This window comes from Perca fluviatilis, chromosome 7 (genome assembly GCF_010015445.1).
Source record: "Perca fluviatilis chromosome 7, GENO_Pfluv_1.0, whole genome shotgun sequence".
NCBI classification, from domain to species: Eukaryota; Metazoa; Chordata; class Actinopteri; order Perciformes; family Percidae; genus Perca; species Perca fluviatilis.
In genome coordinates, this window is record NC_053118.1 from 7240611 (window position 1) to 7248780 (window position 8170).

The window sequence follows — 8170 nt, forward strand, 5'->3', positions numbered from 1 at the left end:
GGCTGGCCGGGGCGGATGGGTAGGCGTGGCTTTCTCGAAGTGCTGTTTACCCGGCGCACAGCCACCTATTCTCGGGTAACTGAACCACCAAACAACGACCAGCAGCTCGTGGTGCTCTGTACCCGGCGCACAGTCACCTATTCTCGGGTAACTGAACCACAAACTACCGCTGACCTGACGGAGCACCACGACCGGCAGTTCGTGGTGCTCCGTACCCGGCTCAAAGTCACCTCTTCTAGGATAACCGAACCACGATATACCACTGACCTGACGGAGCACCATGCGGAGCCCCATAGCCGCCGTGGCAGAGCGCCGTAGCGGCTAAACACAGCGACTAACTGCCGCTGATACGACCGAGGTCTGTAGGCGCTTCACGAAGCTCTTAAACGGCTTAAACAACTAGCTACCGCCGCTCTGTAGCACGGAGCTCTGTAGCTGAAGTCACGTGACCAGCTGGCGGTCTCCTAGCTTTCGTGTGATATACGTTTTAGTGTGCATAACTTTTCGTACCATATCATACGAACCCGTTCATGAGAACGTGTTGCATCGATAGCTACCAAGGTCTTTCACTGTTTTCCAAATCGAATCAAAAATATTTTATTTGTTGTGTACCGGCAGCTGATGACATGTGGCTGAATGCTGTTCTCTGTGCTTCTGCTGGTCTGGTGGCCGGGCTTCACACAAAGCGGCAGCCTTCTCTACAGCGTGTCTGTGCAGTCCGCCATCACAGGTCAGCGGACAGGACACGCCAGCACTCAAGCATCACTGTGTCACTTTGAAGATAACAGCCGCAGGCACTGTAGTGTCCAGAATGTAGAGGTGCCAGCTATTTATCTTAACACACACACAGACACACACACACACTCTCATAATTGCCTAAGGTATCACCCTAGTGACCATGCTACAGTTATTGGGGATAAAATGCAGCTGTGCAGTCATTTCTCATGAAAGTAAAAGCACTATTTGTCCCCTGGTGTGTTTCTACTTAAGCCATCAGTGTCCAAAGCGTACAAAGTCAACAGGACAGAAAAGAATATTTTTGGCTCTGTAGCAAGAAGAAATAGATTTGTGCGGTCCACAAAACGACCTGTCAGAAAGTTTTTCTAGGTAGAGGACAAAGTGATTTAAAGTATATCCCTGCTGTGAGCCGGAGGTGTGTGTGTGTGTGTGTGTGTGTGTGTGTGTGTGTGTGTGTGTGTGTGTGTGTGTGTGTGTGTGGGAGGGGGGGTGGGGAGAGAAGGATAACCGCAGGCATTGCCTTAAGAAATGGAGAGCCTTCAGTCATATCGGCCGTTTTTTTTTTTTCCTTCAACTACCTCTTCTAACTTTACAGATTCAGTGCCTGCCAGTAATATGGGCTTTCATTTCATCTTATTCTTGCGGAAAAGCATTGTGAAGGCACTAGATCTTAACTGCAGCTATTCAAAATTAGTATGCACTCACTTTCCGCCCCTGTTTACCTCATATACCATCTCCATCCGGCTGTTATGGACATGATGTGTGCGCTACAGGCTCCCATTAAACCTATTGCGTGAAATGTGAATGTGTGCACAGAGTAGGAGCTTAAGTTAAGTGTCGTGGAAATACTGAATATTTTTATACGAAGAGATATTTATGTTGTATTTGCATCTTTTAATATTAACTCATAGGCTTCACGGAGTTTGGATTAAAATGTGCTGCAAGGCTCCGTGCTTTTCATCTTGACTTCTTATCATTCTCTCTTCACTCCTTTCCTGAATCATCATGCAGTATCTCTGTCATTTGCCAACACCAACTCCCACAGTCCTGAACAGGATATCATTTAGCTGATACGCACTTCATTAATAATTGCAAGGTTTTCTTTAAGCTCAGTTGACTGGACTGAATATCAGGTAAACCAGTGATGTGTCATTAGGAATTATGTAGTCTCGCATTGCCAGACCTTCCTCCACAGCGCTGTGAAGGAAGGTCTGGCAAGTCCACACAGAATTCACGGATGGGAGAAAAACGTGCTCTGGTGTATTGACATTTCTTTAAACCAATCACAATCGCCTTGAGCGGTACTAAGCGCTGGACGGAGCATCGGTGCCTCTGCAAAATAGCCTCGGGAAGGAACTTGTTTTGGTGGAACATGTGTACGTTCAAAAGTAGTTTTAGTCGTGCAACAGAAAACTCAGATTGGACAGATAGTCTAGCTAGCTATCTGGATTTACCCTGCAGAGATCTGAGGAGCAGTTAACCATAGTCCTCAGAAATCCAACCGGAGTTTAGAACGCCAAAAACAAAGAAAGAGGAAGGGGACGGACATCCGGCTGAAATGAGGGACATCTGGCGGAATTTCCGGCGGCACCTGAACAATCCCGGAAGTGAAACGTCATCGAAATAGACTTGGAATTATGCTTCTATTGGACGGTTCCACAACTCCCAATGCTCAGAGCCAATGTAGGGGAAGTATGTATTGTAACCCGGGGGGGAAGAAAAGGTGGGGGATGGGAATGTAGCGTGTCAGACTTAAATGCAGGAGAACAGAGTTTGCTTCCCATCCTAGTCTAGATCATTGCTTGATGAATACCTATGTCGGTCGCAACGAGTTGTAATGCATTCATTTTAAATGCATATTAAATAAAAGGCATAATTAGAAAATGTACGTTTCAGTGACACATGCGGGACCAGAATGGGACATGAACCCTGGTCTCCTGGCTGAAAGTCCTGTGTTGTTTGACCCATCCACCCCCCCCCAACCAACCTCCTTATGCTGATTTTCAGTCTTACATACTACTCACAACCGTTGTCTCTCTTAATACTACGTCATCTTACAGCGCCGCGGTGGAGCTGCTGCTCTGCCCGGTGCGTTCCATACAGACGCTAAAGGGGGATTTTGGCGTCGGTATCTGACGCTGAGAGACACTGACCAAACGTCAGGATTTGACGAGTTGGAAGTCAGAACCGGTTGAGCTTGGATTGTTTTTGAAGGAGACTTGCATTTAAGAGCAGGTTCTTCCCATGCAATGAGCCCTTCAAATCAATTCAATTCAATTTTATTTATTAGTTATCTCGAGACACTTTACAGATAGAGTAGGTCTAGACCACACTCTATAAATTCCAAAACCCCAACAATTACAGTAATTCCCTCAAGAGCAAGTATTAGCAGTCACAAGATGGATTAACCTCAGCCATAGTTTATTTGTGGTAACCACACTCATTCCTTAACCATACCAATAGATGCACAGATATTGTATAAAGTGAGAATTTTTGAAAGGATGTCATTGGATGTCAATGTAATAGACAATTCAGAGCATTCATGATTCATGCTAGAACCCATTTTGACTTGCCTTGAGACTTGCAGAATACTGGCCTGGTTTTGCTTTTGATGTAGCATTTATTCGTAAAGTGTCTTCACGGGTCCAGTTGGTTCATAATAGCTAAGACCCAAAGCTGGACCGGGTCCTAATCGGGTTAGGTTGGGTTTCTTTGTATTGCCACAAGTCTCAGGTCTGTGTGTCGAATGTGTGAAACACGGGAGAGGATATGAGCAGACTGTGTTCACGTGCTGTATGACCATCATCACAGTAGAAAAAAAGCAGATGGAGAGGGTGAACTATGAAGTGTGTCCTGCTGCTGTTTTCCACCGTGGCTGCTTGTTAATTATTGGTGGAGCATCATGCTGCTGCCGGTGTGTGTCTGTGTCAGCGTGTGTTGGGGTCTAATTATCCTCAAGTCCATTTCGGATCAGGGTTCTTTTATTCTTCTAGGAAAATGAATTCATGCATGTTAGGTTCCGAGTTGGTTTCTCACATGTCTGTTGCGGTGGTAGTCAGGCTGCGATTTGGGAAAGAAGCAGGGGGGGGGGTTTGATCATGCACAACAAAACAAAACATGCAAGAATAAAATCCCCCTTCCAATACCACCATGGATACAGAGCCACTCGTCCAGCCATGCCAAAACACTTATTTATGAACTTCAATATCAAATGGAAAATCATCTCAAAATTAAATAGCACAGCGTGGCGTCAACATAAAACACAGAGCTTTCAAGCCGGAGAGCGGAGTTCGAAATACCTTCACCCAGGAAACGCTCGTTCGTTTGATGCCTAAACTTAACTGTCATCGGCGCATGACGCTCACTTTTCCTGGCTAAACTCGGTTACACTTTACTTGAAGGTATCTACATAAGAGTGACATGACACTGTCATGAACGTGTCATAAACATTACAAACAAGTCACAAATGTTTATGACATAACGCTTCTTTTAGTAAGTGTCATTTGGTTTTTGTCATGACAAGTTAGGGTTAGGGTTCATGGGTCATGATTGCGTCATGACAGTGTCATGTCACTCTTATGTAGATATCCTCAAGGAAAGTGTTAGCCTAAACTCCACTACCACGGCCCCTGAAAGGACCGTCATCTGGCGGTGCGTGTAGTCGGCTGACAGTCACCTACTGGCGGCTAAACGACTGCCGCTGGTAGCCGGGGTCCTGGAGCTCTGTAGCGGCTAAATACAACCAGCAACTGCTGCTCTGATTTTACAACCCAGTCTCACGGCAGTTCGTGAAATGGTCACGTTATTTAAGCTATTGATTCGTGTACACGGACACGTTTATCTCGTTTTTTTCGTTGGTGGTCAGCACGTTTTTTTAAACTAATGTATTTCACTGGGAAGCATATTTTGTGATCACAGCACGACTACGGTAGCGAGTAGTATGAAATGCCGAAAATCCACGCAGGGAGGTTGGTTGGTCGTGTCCTTTCCCCGTTCTTCTTTTCATAAACCCAACCTCCGTATAGATGCTTCCCATCACACGCTGACCACCACGAAAATGACATAAACGCGTCCGTGTAAGCGAATCAATAGATTAAAAATAACGTGATCATTTCACAAACTGCGGTGAGACCGTGTTGGATTTTATCGTTCTTTGGCACTATGTGCTCACATCCCAGCGCTTTACCTAGTTTAAAATACTTCTATTTTAGGAGACATTCTGATAAAACCAAAATTACGAATTTATGTACAAATCAAACGTTATTGTGGTCCTGAACTTTATTTTATAGCAAACTTATCGAGGAGTCAGAGGTCGTTGAAGCCCTTGAAGTTGGTAGATTTAAAAACGTCCAAGAAGATAAAAGTGAAAAACTATGTGAATTAGGCGTAGTTGAAAATGAATCCCCTTTTCTTTTGTATTGTCCGTATTGTGATGAGTGAAGAACACCTATCTTACATGAAATGTCTGTTCAAAAATCCTGAAATGTTCTGGCGTACCGATGACGAGCAAATGGAGCGGTTGTTTAGATTTAATATACATAAGTTGGCGACTTTGGTCTCTAAAGCATGGCAAAGAAGACAAGAGGGCTCATATGTTTAATGGATGTTGCTATTCTGGTATCTGGTCCTTTGTTATAAATAATGGTGTCTTGTAAGCCCATTTGGGCAGGGCATAGTTTCATTAATAATAATAATAATAATAATACATTTAATTTGTAATGCACTTTATATTTAAGCAAATCTCAAAGTGCTACATGATAGTGCTAAAAATTATAAAAACACATGGAGAGCATGAAAAGAAAAGGAAGTAAATAAAAGGCAAAAGGACACAAGTTCACTCAAAAGCTCTCCTAAAAAGGTGGGTTTTATTGTTTTCATTGTGTGCATGACACAATAATACAATGATTCATTCATTCATTCATCATTCATTCTATTTTAGGTATATAATGGTCTATTGGTGAAGTAGCATTGATCACTTTGAGAGGGGAGATACATTTTGTCCCCACCGGAGATACAAATAAGTCAGCAGAGGCAGGGATATGTAGACCAGAAAGGGGGTAACCCCACAAACCCCCCACCCCCTGGAAAATAGCACCCTGATGGTAGTAGCGCTACTAGTAGCAACCTACATCAGAGGCGGCGGTATTGTAATATCAGCAGTAACGCTAGTAGAAGCGGTGGTGGTCCGAGTTAGAAGTGGAAGGAACATCGGGGTTATGTGTGATAGGATTGATATTTGCTGTAGTGCTAAATAATTGTACTAACACACAAAGTATTAATCCTTCTTTTTCACACTCTCTCTCTCTCTCTCTCTTTCTCTCTCTCTCTCTCTCTCTCTCTTTCTTCCACTCTCTACGCGGGGAGGCTTGACAGCTCCGGGGATTGGATGTGATGAGGCGAACTCTGTCAGGAGAGAGGGCAAAGTTAGGCGGGACAGAAAGAAGAAAGGAGGGAGTGATGGGAAGGTGTACGAGCATCTGTGTATCATTCATTCATTCATCATTCAAAGCACTTGTTTTCTCAATATTCGTTTTCCAGGGATATAGAGCGTTTCAACCAATTTTTATATTTTCAACTGACGTCAAATTCCGGGGGCCACGGGGAAGATTTTTGGTTTTATTTTGAAAAAACGAATGAACAAATGATACACAGATTCAGGAGGAGGGGGAGACGGATGGAGAGGGGTTGTGCGGCCCATGGCTCCCCCTGGGTACTCACTTCCAAACTTCTCCAACTTGTTTGTCAAGTCCGAGGGTGAGAGGGGAGAAGAAAAAAAAAAGAAGAGGATGAAAGGACAAAGCCTGGAACGGAGGAGGGTTGGGGAGGAGGCGGAGTGCGGGGAAGAAGCTGGACAAAGGAGGAGGAATCGAGACAAAACGGAAAGTAGATAGCACAGAAAAGGGAGGAGACAAGAGGCAAAGGACAAAGGGGGAGGGAGGGCAGGGGAGGAGGAAGGAGGGAGGGAGGGAGGGATGGATGGATGGAGGGAGGAGTCCTCCAGGAGGTGCAGGAATTGATTCCATGTATAATTTGTTGATCAGAGGAGGCAGCCGTTGCCATCAGGCTGACACTTAGGAGGTGATCTGACTCCCATTATCACAGTCACAATAACTCTCTTTTTCTCTCAGCCCTCCATCCCTCCATCCTTCCCCCCCTCCACAAGTTTGTCCTGGTAATATTACACTCTAAGAAATAAATCCGTAAAATAACAACAACAAAAAAACGTTCTGGCGGCTCATTAACAGACTTTACCGCGTAACTAAAAAACATAAATGATGTGTATACCTACAGTTATAATACAAAACATTATGTGTTATTTAGAATTCTCTCACACAAAGCTGCTCAGTTAGTAAACTTCCGAAAAAGGTGGAAAAAGGCGACAAAATAGAACGTAGACTACTTATGATCCCCCAAAACCAACCTCAGTGGCCAATTTCAAATGAAAAAACAGAAATACAACAGTGAATCACGTTCTATGGACAATTTCTGTTAAAACATCCAGACATGCACACAGATATTTCTTAGAGTGTAGGAGGATTATTGATCCATTTCTTTATGTTTCTGGGGGATTTCATTTTTATATATAAAGTCAGTCTGATGCACATGAAGAAAACCCCCTCTCTGCTCTTTGTTGAAAATGCAAAAAAAAACGCACACATTTACCCTTCTGAGGAATACTCCCAAACCTGAGAAGCTGATGGAGGATGATAAACTGATATGACAGCAGTTAGGCGGATGCCTCCAAATAGCTGTAAACAAATCTCGACAATGGAGGATGTTTTCCAGCGATGCAGACGGAGTGCCGTGCTGTTTTCACTCCATCTCCCAGTTAGTTTTTTTTATTTATTTTTTTCTCTCCTCCTCTTTTCTCTGCCATATGGCTCTCCCTAATGAGCGTTGCACATGTACCTCCTTCCTTTTTTGCTCCTCCAAAAAAGCAACCGAAAAACCCAATTCCTTCTTATGTGCTGCAGCCAGCAGCTCCTCTACAGCAGCAGATCTGGAGCTTCTCGTCAAATAAGAGTATGCTAATGACATTAACTTTGTCGGTCTCCGATTAAAAGCGCTGTGGGATAATGAGGGGAGCTCAGATGGATGCAGGGAGGGGCGATTTGAAATGTTTCTGCACGTACACTACTGTTTGTAAGTTGCTTCCTTCCCCTGCATCATAATCTCTGCCTTGGATTGCAGCGGCACGTTTGCGGGGCATAAAGGCTCAATTTCTTTGACAGCATTTAGTTGATTTGCTTATCAAAGATGACTGCAGTGGTATTCTGTACTTTACAGAATAATACCTGCAAGCTTCAGTTCTAGGGGGCCAGGCAAAAGGGGCATCCAGGAGCGGAACATGGCACAATGGTACAGTGTGATTCAAAAAGCATGGCAGAGATGTGACCCACTTTGTGTTTGTATTTTTCCTGGCAGCTCTGTC

The 8170-nt window shown here is 44.2% G+C and overlaps 1 protein-coding gene across 5 annotated transcripts in view; it reads left to right on the forward strand.

Annotated features, from left to right (window-relative positions):
* The window catches only part of cdk14 (cyclin-dependent kinase 14), a 253273-nt gene that overhangs the window by 201448 nt on the left and 43655 nt on the right, over nucleotides 1-8170 (forward strand). The window lies entirely within an intron of this gene.